The sequence below is a fragment of the Papio anubis genome, chromosome 19, assembly GCF_008728515.1.
Source record: "Papio anubis isolate 15944 chromosome 19, Panubis1.0, whole genome shotgun sequence".
Taxonomy (NCBI): domain Eukaryota; kingdom Metazoa; phylum Chordata; class Mammalia; order Primates; family Cercopithecidae; genus Papio; species Papio anubis.
The window spans coordinates 50330565-50343655 of record NC_044994.1 but is presented as its reverse complement, the minus strand read 5'-3'; the positions used below and the strand labels follow the sequence as shown (position 1 = coordinate 50343655).

The 13091-nt window shown below is 40.5% G+C and overlaps 1 pseudogene; it reads right to left on the bottom strand.

Annotated features, from left to right (window-relative positions):
• Window positions 1-11468: 11468 nt before the first annotated feature.
• LOC101004537 lies at window positions 11469-12879 on the bottom strand (annotated as a pseudogene).
• Between the last annotated feature and the right edge of the window lie 212 nt (window positions 12880-13091).

Below are 13091 nucleotides of genomic sequence, written 5' to 3'. Positions count from 1 at the left end.
AAATATTATAGTGAACTTTATACGATTTTATTCTTCAGCAAAAGTAGAGATAGCCCGGCCTATTAACTAGTACTAGGAGTCAATAGACCATTAGTTTAAAATGTAACTCTGAACTGTTTTTCCTGGTGCTTCAGCTGAGAAAGAGAATCTGCATCTGTGCGTGTGAAGGTTAAATGGGACATGGACGTGGCAGGCTCTGACAAGTACAAGTACAGGAAAATGATATTAATGATTACCTTTATGTGGGCCATGGTATCTTCTAAACTTCAGTTGATGATATGAATGAATAGCCTTAAATTGTGGCTCGAAACCATTAAGCCAGATTTACAAAGCAAGATTACTGTTATCACATATGATTTCTATAACGGACTGATCAACCCAACCTTCTTTTATTGCTTACAAATATCACTACCATTGGCCAAAATTTATTGACCCTCTGTAATATGCTTTCTACAATTCACAATGAGACTAATGAGTTGGGAGAGACCTCTGGACTTCTAGAATGTCTAAGAAGCAGTTGGTATCCCGCCATAGAAGGGGCCTATGGAGATTTGCAAAGGAAGTGAGGGAGGTCATACACCTGAGACCAGGTATATTGAATAGCTGCATGGGCTTTCACATCCTTGTTTTGCATAAATCAATGTTAATTTATAGGTTACATTGAAGCCTAGTACAGTGTCTTTAAACAATCTACTCTATGAAAAACATTTGCCTCATTTGTTTTATTATCTATCTATATTTATCTTATGTAATTCATGTTACATATTCTATATTTCTGAACATTTAAGGCTAAATTTCAGATGTCAGTTTCCTTAATCCTAAATGATTAGGTATGTTTATTTCCCAAGAACAAGGACATTTATATAACCACAGTACAGTTACCAAAATCAGGAAATTTAACTTTGAAACAACACTATTGTCCCATGTATAGACCCTCTTTGAATTTTACCAATTGTCTCAAAAATGTCCTCTATAGCAATTTTTATGTTTTCTAGTATGAAATCCAACCCAGGACTCAATGCATTTTATTCTAATGTGTCTTTAGTCTTCTTTATAATGGCACAATTCCTCAGCTTTTATTTATCTTTCATCACACGGGCATTTGTGAAAAATACAGTTCCTTTGTAAATATCTCCCAATTCTTGTTTGTCTGATGTTTCCTCATGACTAAGCTCAGGTTGTGCAAAAATGGAAGGATTACTATGCAAGTGATGGTGTATTCTTTTTAGTTGTTTTACTTTTTTAATGTGTTTTTTGAGACACGGTCTCACTCTGGCACTCACTCTAGGCTGGAGTGCAGTGGTGCAATCACAGCTCACTGCAGCCTTGATCTCCCTAAACCCGGGTTGGAGTGCAGTGGCATGATCATGGCTCATTGCAGCCTCAACTTCCTGGGCTCAAGCAATCCTCCTGCCTCAGCCTCCCAAATAGCTAGGAGTATAGGCGCAGGCTACCACACCCAGCTTCAATATAATTCTCATAAGAACTCCAACAGGTTTTTTATTCTTTCTCTTACTTAGTGGAATGTAATAAACAGGTTCTAAAATTTTATATGGAAATGTGAAGGACCAAGAATAGCCAAAGTATTCTTGAGAAATAAAGTGGGCAGAAACACTTTACTAAATAACAGAACTTATTACAACATTCATATACAGAATGCCATAGATATAGATACAGATACAGATATAGATGTAGATCTTACTCTGTTGCCCAGGCCAGAGTGCAGTGGCGCTATCTCAGCTCACTGCAACCTCCACCTCCTTGGTTCAAGCAGTTCTCCTGCCTCAGCCTCCCAAGCAGCTGGGATTACAGGCACAGGCACGTGCTACCACGTCAGGCTAATTTTTGTATTATTGTAGACACGGGATTTCACCATGTTGGCGAGGCTGGTCTCGAACTCCTGACCTCAAGTAATCCGCTCACCTCAGCCTCCCAAAGTGCTGGGATTACAGAGGTGTGAGCCACCACACCTGGCCCAGAATACCCAGTTTACATTGAACCCTCATATAAAGAAAATAAAACTCAACCTTACCTCCCACTGTATGCTAAAATTAATAACAGGTTGATCACAGACTTCAATGTGCAAGGTGAAACAATAAAGTTTGTGGAGGATAATAAGAGATAATACCCTCATGTTCTTGGGATAGGGAAAGATTACTTCAACAAGACACACAATGCATTTAACATAAAGAAAAAAGTTAAAACATTTCCTTAAGAGGGTGAAAAGCAAGCCACAAACTGGAAAAAGGTATTTATAATACACATGATGAGAAGGGCTTGTGTTTGGAAGATACATAGAACTTCTATAATTCAATAAGAAAAAGACAGACAATAAAGGGAAAAATAGGCAAGCAACTGGAACATGCGCTTTATAAAAGGTGATATCCAGTAGCTAAGAAACATGACAATGTGTACAACCTCTTTAATTTTAAATCACCTTGTCTCTAAAAACAAAAATTGTAAAATGCGAATAGAATTGTATTGAATCCATAGATTAATACAGAGAAGTGACATTTTTGCAATATTTATTCTAACAGTTTGTGAACATGTTTGTTTCTTCTTTTATTTGCGGGGGTGTGTGTGTATTTCTCTCAATAATGTATTACATTTCTCTGTGTAAAGCTCTTGCACATCATTTTTAAATTGTATTTCTTGATACCTGATTTTTATTTATTGTTTATTATTTTTAATTTTTTTTAGACAGGGTCTTTCTCTGTCACCAAGCCTGGAGTGAAGTGGTACCAGCATGGCTAACTTCAACCTCAACCTCCTGGGCTCAAGCAATTCTTCCATCTCAGCCTTCTAAGTAGCTGGGACTACAGGCATGTGCCACCATGCCTGGGCAATTTTTTATTTTTTGTTGAGACAGGGTCTTACCTATGTTGCCTAGCCTAGGTTGGTCTTGATCTCCTGGGGTCAAGCCATCCTCCTGCCTCAACCTACCAAAGTGCTGGGATTATAGGCATGAACAACTGCACCTGGCCTGATACCTGATTTTTCTATGCTACTGGTATTTAAGGATGCAAGTGACTTTTTTTTTTTTTTAAGATGGAGTCTCCATCTGTCGCCCAGGCTGGAGTGCAGTGGTGCCATCTCGGCTCACTGCAACCTGAGCCTCCCGGATTCAAGGGATTCTCCTGCCGGAGCCTCCTGAGTAGCTGGGATTACAGGTGTGTGGCACCTCGCCCAGCTAATTTTTCTGTTTTCAGTAGAGATAGGGTTTCACCATGTTGGTCAGGCTGGTCTCGAACTCCTGGCCTTGTGATCCTCCCACATCTCTCCACATCTGCCTCCCGCCTTGTAATCTTGTGATCCTCCCACCTCAGCCTCCCAAAGTGCTGGGATTACAGGCGTGAGCCACTGCTCCAGGCCACAGTTGACTTTTTAAGTAGACATTATATGCAACAAAATTGCTTAACTCACTTATTCTAAATACTTATTTATATATTCCTTTAGAATATTGTATGCACACAGCCATATAACCTTTAAATAACATTAGTAGTGTTTCTAAATTTATAAATTTTCGAAATCTTCAAATAATATCAGTAGTGTTTCTTTCTAAATTTCTAAATTTCTTCTCTGTATTTTTCTATTCTTTATTCCCTGAATGGGACCTCTAGTACGATATTGAATAGAAGTGGTGATATTGGATATTCTTGTGGCAGATGTGGAGATGAGCCTCTCATATCTTCCTTCAAAACAGAGGCTGGGTGCATTGGCTCATGCCTGTAATTTCAGCACTTTGGGAAATTGAGGCAGGTGGATCACCTGAGCTCAGGAGTTTGAGACCAGCCTGGCCAACATGGTGAAATCCCATTTCTACAAAAAATACAAAAATTAATCATGCATGGTAGAGCATGCCTGTAGTCCCAGCTACTAGAGAGGGAAGAAGGCAGAAGAATCCCTTGAACTTGGGAGGTGCAGGTTGCAGTGAACCGAGATCATGCCACTGCACTCCAGCCTGGGTGAGAGTGAGACTCCATCTCAAAAAATAAAAATAAAAAAACCTGCCTTGGAGAGTGCAGTTGGCTCACAGCTTCTAGCTGCAGGCACCTTCAGCATCTCCTTCAGCTTTTGAGCTGAGGCCATAAATTTCCAGAGCAGCCTCCAATCAATTAATGGGCTTGGCAGTGGTGCAAGGACTCACCTTTTTGGCCAGTGTAGGACTCCTCCATGGGACATCTTTGAGCCACAGCTCCCCATTTGGCTAGTCAAGATATTCTCAGAGCTGTACTGTAATTTACTGCTCTTCCTACCTTATCCTCTTCCTTCCCTTCTCCTTGCACAGGGGTCAGATCAGCATTGAGGTCTGAAGCTTTCTCTGCCCTCTCTTGCTGCCTCCCCCCTTGAGCTTTCATGAGAATTGCCTCCAATAAATCCATTGTACTTCTAAATCCATCTTGACATCTGCTTCCCAGAGGACTTAGCCAACATACTTGCCCTATTCCACAAATCAAAAGAAAGTTTTTGACATTTAATTATTAATTACGGTGTTTACAATAGGCTTTTTGTAGATACTCATTATCAAATTAAGGAAGTTTTATTTTTTCCATTGACAACAAATGGATACTGAATGTAATCAAAATTTTTCTGCATCTTTTGATGTGATTATACATTTTTTTCTCCTCTATTCTGGTAATATAGATAATTACAATGGTTTATTTCTGCATGTTAAATCAATCTTCTTTTCCTGGGGGAAAAAAACACCCAACTTGATCATTACTTATTGTCTATTTGCATATTGCTGGATTCTATTTGTAAATATTTTGCATAGGATTTTTTACAACTATGTTCATGATTGAGATTAGCCTGGAATAATCCTTTCTTGTAATGGTTCTTTGTTGTAGTTTTCAGATCTCTGCTGAAATTATGTCTTGTTTTTAATCTTCTCGAATATGATAAGCAAGTCTAGTCTGCTAATTCCAATATCTGGAATTCCTTTAGGTCTGTTTCAACTTTTGTTAGTTCTGCTTTTTTTTACTCATGTGGTGTTTTGACCTCACATGTGGCCTGGCTGGTTTTTTTTTTTTTTTTTTTTTTTTGGTCTTTTCTTTTTTTAGATAGAGTCTCACTCTGTAGCCCAGGCTGGAGTGCAGTGGTGCGATCTTGACTCACTGCAACCTCTATCTCCCAGGTTTAAGCAATCCACCTGCCTCAGCCTCCTGAATAACTGGGATTATAAGCACATGCCAGGACGCCTGGCTATTTTTTGTATTTTTAATAGAGGTGGGGTTTCACCATGTTGGCCAGGCTGGTCTCGAACTCCTGACCTCAAGTGATCACCTGCCTCAGCCCCCCAAAGCACTAGAATTACAGGCGTGAGCCACTTACTGTGCCTGGCTGCCTGGTTGTTTTTTATTCGCTGCTGGACTTTATATTTGCAAAATTGTTTCTAGAAATAATTTGATGTCTAGGTTGATGCTATCTTTCTCTAGAGAGATTTGCCCCTGCCAGGAGCCTGGAACGCTAGCAATCCAATTAGAGAGACTGAGAGGATTTGAGGTTGAGCTGCAGTCCCAACAATAGTGTGTTAACTTCTAGTTCACTCCTCTTCATAGCGTGTAGCCCTTCAGGGTTCTAACACAAAGCAAAAGGTACTCATCGGGGCCTCACCTTCTTGGCAGCCCCGGATTCCAGGATGCCAGTACACCCCTCCCTGCAATCCCTGCAAGGTTGTCCAAAAGCATTTCTCAGCCTCTCAGGCACCCCCTCCTAGATCATCAAATATCAATGGAAATGCAGCTCCCCTCCCTGAGATTCCATCCTCCCTAGATCCTAGCATTGCAATTACTTACTTTGTACTCACTTATTAGAATAGAGATTCCTATATAATATATGCCTATGTGAATTTGTCCATTTAACTTAATTTTTCAAATGAACTGGCAAAAAGTTGTTCACAACCTACTCATATCTTTTTAATGTCTATGGCACTTAAGTAATGTTCCTTTTCCTTTTTTCTTTTCTTTCTTTTTTTTCTGAGATAGGATTTTGCTCAGTCACCTGGGCTGGAATGCAGTGGTGTGATCACGGCTCACTGCAGCCTCAACTTCCTGCAATCCTCCCACCTCAGCCTCCCAAGTAGCTGGGACCACAGGTACATGCCACAACACCCAACGAATTTTTTTTTTTTTTTTTTTTTTTTTGTAGAGACGGAGTCTTGCTATGTTGCTCAGGCTGGTCTCAAACTCCTGGCCTCAAGCAATTTGCCCACTTTGGCCTCCCAAGTAGTGGGATTGCAGGCATGAGCCACTGTGCCTGGCTTGTAATATTCCTTCTTCAGTCATAACATTATTTGTGTTCTCACTCTCTTTCCAGAGTTTTGCCATCTTATTATTCTCATGAAAGAATCAACTTATGATTGTGTCATTCCTCTCTATTGTATGCTTCTTTTCTTTTCTTTTCTTTTTCTTTTTGAGAGAGGATCTCCCTCTGTCACTTAGGCTGGAGTGCAGTGGCACAATCATGGCTCACTGCAGCCTCAACCTCCTGGGCTCAAGCAATCCTCTCACCTCAGCCTCCCAAATAGCTGAGACTACAGGCACATTCCACCACACCAGGCTAATTTTGTTTTTATTTTTTTATAGAGGTGAGGTCTCGCTATGTTGTCCAGGCTGGTCTTGAACTCCTGGGCTTAAGCAGTCCTCCTGCTTCAGCCTCCCAAAGTGTCGGGATTACAGGCGTGATCCACTGCACCCAGCAGTATATTTGTTTTCTATTTCATTGTTTTCTTTTCTTACCTTTCTACTACTTACTTTATATTTTCTTTCTTGTTACTACTATATATTTACTTATTTTCTCTTCTTTGGGCTTATTTTGTGGCTCCTTAAGTTCTTTACATGGATACTTAGCTCATTAATTTTCAGCCTTTCATCATTTCTATCTTATATGGTTTGGCTCTGTGTCCCTACCCAAATCTCATCTTGTAGCTCCCACAATTCCCACTTGTTGTGGGAGGGACCCAGTGAGAGGTTACTGAATTATGGGGGCAGGTCTTTCTTATGCTATTCTTGTGATAGTGAATGGATCTCATGAGATCTGATGGTTTTAAAAACGGGAGTTTCCCTGCACACTCCCTTTGCCTGCTGCCATCCACGTAAGATGTGACTTGCTCCCCCTTGCTTTCTGCCATGATTGTAAGGCCTCCCCAGCCACGTGGAACTGTAAGTCCAATAAACCGCTCTCTTTTGTAAATTGCCCAGTCTCAGGTATGTCTTTATCAACAGCATGAGAATGAACTAATACACTATCTTAGTCTATTTTAAACTGTGTATCACATGCAAATATGAGGCTACAAATTTTCAGCTATTTTCTACTTCAGCTGTACCCCCAAATTTAAATATGTGGTATTTCATTATCATCCATTCAAAATTATTTTTAATTTTCAGTAGGACTTATTCTTTAATCTGTGGGGTTCTTAAAACAATTTCTTAATTTTTGAACATGCAAGAATTTTCTCCTTTTTTAAAAATTGTAAATAGAGATGCGGTTTCGCCATGTTGCCCAGGCTGGTCTTGAACTCCGGGGCTCACGTGATCCACCTGCCTCAGTCTCCCAAAGTGCTGGGATTACAGATGTGAGCCACCATGCCTGGCCTTGAGAATCTTTTTTTTTTTTTTGAGATGTAGTCTCACTCCGTTGCCCAGGCCGGAGTAAAACGGCACAATTTTGGCTCACTGCAACCTTCACCTCCCAGGTTCAAGAAATTCTCTTGCCTCAGCCTCCTGAGTAGCTGGGACTACGGGTGCGCACCACTACACACAGCTAATTTTGTATTTTTAGTAGAGACGGGGTTTCACCATGTTGACCAGGTGGTCTCGAATTCCTGACCTCGAGTGATCTGCCCATCTTGGTGTCCCAAAGTGTTGGGATTAAAGGTGTGAGCCATCGAGCCCAGCCTGAGAATTTTCTATATAAATTTGTTATTGATTTCTATTAAATTGCATTTGGTGAGAGAAGATGCTGTGACTTCTTTCAATCCTTTGAAATTTGTTGAAGCATGAGTGCTGCATATTCTTGGATTGCCCTTGAGAGTTACTCTCCACCCTCTCCTCTCTGCTCTGAATGGCTGGGGGCTAATCTTTATACTGTATCACCAAGGCTCCCTTATCTGCTAGCTTCTATGTTCTGCCAAATAGCAAGGTGGTGACTAATAGGTTTTGGGTTTCAGAGGACATTTGAAACATTCATGGCTATATTGTTCATTATTGCTCCCCAACTGAAAACAGCCCAAATTTTAATCAGCAGTGGAATCTATTTAAGAAACAAACAAACAAACATTGTGGTGTCTTATACAATGAAAAACTGTACAGTAATAAAATGGCAAAGTATAGCTACCTGTGTATGAATTTCACAAACATAAAAAAGCAAGCCAAGAAGGAAGAGGAGGAGAAAAAAAGATGCATGCATTAAATACGGTTCTCTTTTCAAAAAATAAGGCAAAATAAGCTATACTGTTTAGAAATGCATACATACGTGGCAAAGTTATAAACAGACTCAAGAAAATGTTCATCCCAAGGGTGAGGATAGGGGCCCAGTCTAGAGAGGACTGAAGCATCCTCACCTAGGAGGAACACAGAGGGATGTGTCTGTGTCTGTCTCAATTTGAGTGGTGGTTATACAGACCTTTGCTTTAAAATTCTTCCTGGAGCCAGGGATCAGCAAATGATGGCCTGTGGGCCAAATCAGCCCAGTATCTGTTTTTACAAATAAAGTTCTGTTGGAACACAGCTGTGTTCATCCATTACGTATTTCGTATAGCTGCTTCCATGCTATAATAGCAGGCTAGAGCGGTTTTGACAGAGACTATGTATCCTGCAAAGCTAAAAATATTTACTATCAGGCCTAGAAGAGTGCATACAACACATATGTATGGTTTCAACCAGGGGTTGCTTTAAACCATATATGTAAATTTTGCTCACTCTTCTGTATGGATGATACATTTCACATTTTTAAAAGAAGAAATAGAAAAGGAAATAAAAATGAATGAGATTAGCTCCTAATATGGTTAATACGTACTCACTGATTTTATAAACTTTGTTTTGAAGACTCTCTCTGAAAATCTGACTCAAGAATTATTTGGTTGGGCCGGGCGCGGTGGCTCAAGCCTGTAATCCCAGCACTTTGGGGGGCCGAGACGGGCGGATCACGAGGTCAGGAGATCGAGACCATCCTGGCTAACACAGTGAAACCCCGTCTCTACTAAAAAAAAAATACAAAAAAACTAGCCTGGGGTGGGCCGAATGTGGTGGCTCACACTTATAATCCCAGCACTTTGGGAGCCCAAGGCGGGCGGATCACATGACATCAGGAGTTTGAGACCAGCCTGACCAACATGGTGAAACCCCATCTCTACCAAAAATACAAAAATTAGCTGGGCGTGGTGGCGCATGCCTATGATCCCAGCTACTTGGGAGGCTGAGGTAGGAGAATTGCTTGAACCCGAGAGGTGGAGATTGCAGTAAGCAAGATGGTGCCATTGCACTCCAGTCTGGGCAACAAGAGTGAAACTCCATCTCAAAAAAAAAAAAAAAAAAGGTATAATTAACTAAAACCCACTCATGCTAATTCATGTAAAGGGAGATTTATTATAAAGAGATAAATCTTAAGAAACCCAACTGAACTTCAGAACTGGAGTAGCAACTCCAGGCAGTTTCTCTCTCTGTCTCTTTCTCTCTCTCTCTCTCCTTTCTCTCCAGTCTGGTCCTTCACAGATGATACGTAGCTCAGTCCCTCTGTGCCAACTCCAAATTTCTAGGAGACATTTAATTTACCGCAACTTGAGTTACATTCACTGGTGGTGCAGTTTGTAGTAATGTGGCAGGTAGGGTAGCATAGGTAGGGTAGCTGTGGGAAGGGCAGCCTTTCTTTGTTTTTTTTTTCTTTTTCTTTTTTTTGGGAGGGAGTTTCGCTCTTGTTGCCCAGGCTAGAGTGCAATGGCACAATCTTGGCTCACTGCAACCTTCGCCTCCTGGGTTCTATTGATTCTCGTGCCTCAGCCTCCCAAGTAGCTGGGATTACAGGCATGCAGCACCACGCCCAGCTAATTTTTGTATTTTTAGTAGAGATGGGGTTTCAGCCATGTTGGCCAGGCTGGTCTCCAACTCCTGAGCTCAAATGAACCACCTGCCTCAGCCCCTCAAAGTGTTGAGATGATAGGCGTGAGTCACTGCACATGGCCTAATTTATTTTATTTATTTTACTTTATTTTATTTATTATTATTATTATTATTTTGAGACAGAGTCTTGCTCTGTTGCCCAGGCTGGAGTGAAGCGGCATGATCTCCCGGGTTCAGGTAATTCTTGTGCCTGAGTCTCCCGAGTAGCTGGAATTACAGGCACGCGCCACCATGTCAGGCTAATTTTTGTATTTTTTGTACAGACAGGGTTTCACCATGTTGACCAAGCTAGTGTTGAAGTCCTGACCTCAAGTGATCCGCCTGCCTCAGCCTCCCAAAGTGCTGGGATTAGAGGCATGAGCCACCGCATCTGGCTGGAAAAGTTATATTATTTTAAAGCCATGCCTCAAGCATAGCAGATGCATGAGCAAATCTGGAAAGTACACCAAAGGTCAAGTTCAGGAAGTGACAGTTGTGAAAAATACTCGTAACCATCCAGCCACCCAAGGAGAGCAAGCTTACTCTGACCATGCAGATTCACAGAACCTGTCTGTGCTCCGACAAGATTTGCCATGAGATGCTTACAAAAGTAGCCATGGTGATTAAACCAGGCCATCCAGGTACTATCCACATGTCATAGTTACACATCATTAGCAAAAAATGGAGAAAATCAGAGAACAGTCCATGGCTATCATACCAAAAGTGCTATAGCACCATATTTAGCAACAGAACACAGGGAACCGAATGGTGAGACACATTTACAAGTAGATACACTGACCAAAGCAAATTAAGATTATGTATATTAGTTCCATACATGTGTATATCCTGAGGTAATTTTAAATGTAAAAATTATTTTATGTCCAACTACAACTTTTTTCTTTTTAAATGGTTTTATTTTATGTGCAAATAATGAGCAGATGTTGTACCCATAAATTCTACTTCCCAAAAACAGGAGCTTTTTAAAAGAAAACCACATAACTTTTAAAAGGCACTGGGATTCCTCTGCTTCTAGATCATTGCTAGGTTAGGAAAATAAAGTTTTTTCTACCAGGAATCACAAGTTAGAACTGAGTATTCTCCAAAGTGTAATTTCTAGAGTGTAGTGTCACTCCAGGCAAAGATTATTCAGTTCTCATGCCCAACATCCACAACTAGCTATCAGAAAGGTTAACAGTCTGATAGCTCATCGAAACAGTCCAGCATAATGAGGCTTCATCAAACAATGTCATTATGCTCTTCTAAGATGCAAATAAACCAAAACAGGAAATACTAAAATCGAAATATTTGTCACGGTCATACAAATTGTTAGTTCCTTGTTGCATCCCCCCTTCTATAACATTAATAAAGGGAACATTTTACTGCAAAGAATATTTTATTTTATACATCACCAGCCATGAATTTTTGCCATTAGTTATTATACAAATGCTGCCTAGTGCCATTATCCAAATGACATAACCATTTTACATCCACAATTCACTTAAGTAGAATTTTCATGATTTACATAAGTACATCTATCAGTGAAGATTTAACACTGAGATGCAATCTAACATCCGTAATATGATGTTTTATAGACGGCAATGTAGAAGAGAGATATTTTAATCACTTTTCATTTAAGCGAACTTACATAAAATATAAACTAATAATTTAGCAGTTCCAAGTCTCCAAAGGGCATTTTCAAATGTACATAAAAGAAATGGTTACAGAGATGCTTAAGAAGCATCTTCACACCCACATCCTGTTGTAACTGCTGTATCATTTTCTCTTCCAACTCCTTCCCTTTGCCTGCAAGAGGGGCTTGGATAAGATGGATGTTTTGCTTGACTTCTTTGAGATCCTGAACTTCTGTAGCTCTTTATTTTTCTTCAATTTGTTCATTATAAATTTAGCTTGGCATTTCTGTTAGATCTCTTCAACTCTCTTCATTGCATCAATAGTTTAATTCCATAGCTCTCGCTGGTGTTTGATAGGTTCATTTCTATGTTTGTTAAATTCAAATGCATTATCCACGGTAAGCTCTTTACCAGCTGCTTTCTGGAATGCTTTGGTCCACCTAACTTTGTGAGGATTGCACTTCTTTTTAAAGTGTTTATGACATTTAGATTTACAAAATCTGAACACTTTGCAATTGTTGCAGATGAACGTCATGCTGTGGCCAGGGTAGATGGGCCCCGAACAGAAATAACACTTCTCGAAACACATGTTGAACCCATGTGGGTCCCCACTGACCAAATGCCAAGCTTGAGGGCCAACTATAATTTTTTTTTAACTTTTCATTTTGAAATAATGATAGAGTCACCAGAAGGTTCAAAGAAAGTGTACAGGGAGGCCCAGTGTACCCTATACCTCGCCTCCTTCAGTGGTGGTAACATCTTGAATAATTACAGTACAAAATCAAAATCAGGAAATTGACATTGCAATGCTCCACAGAGCTGATTCAGATTTCATTGGTTTTATAAGCACACACGTGTGTACTTCTATACAATCTTATTACGAGTGTAGCTTCCTGTAACTACCAACACAATTGAGATACACAACTGTGCCATCACTACAAGGCTGCCTCATGCTGTGACTGCCCAGCAGGTTCACCCTGCCCACTGCCTAGACAGAGCTGTTTTATCAAGACAGGGGAATTTCGATAGAGAAAGAGTCATTCATGCAGAGCTGTCTGTGTGGGAGACCAGAGTTTCATTATTACTCAAAAGCAGTCTCCCTGAGCATTCATTCAGGGATCAGAGGGTTTTTTGTTTGTTTGTTTTTTGGTTTTTTTTTTTGTTTTTTTTTTTTTGAGACAATGTCGCTCTGCTGCCCAGGCTGAAGTGCAGTGGTGCGATCTTGGCTCACAGCAACCTCCACCCTCCCGGGTTCAAGCCATTCTCTTGCCTCAGCCTCCTCAGTGGCTGGGATTATTGGCGCCTGCCATCACGCCCAGCTAATTTTTGTTTTTCACTAGTGACAGAGTTTTGACATGTTGGCCAG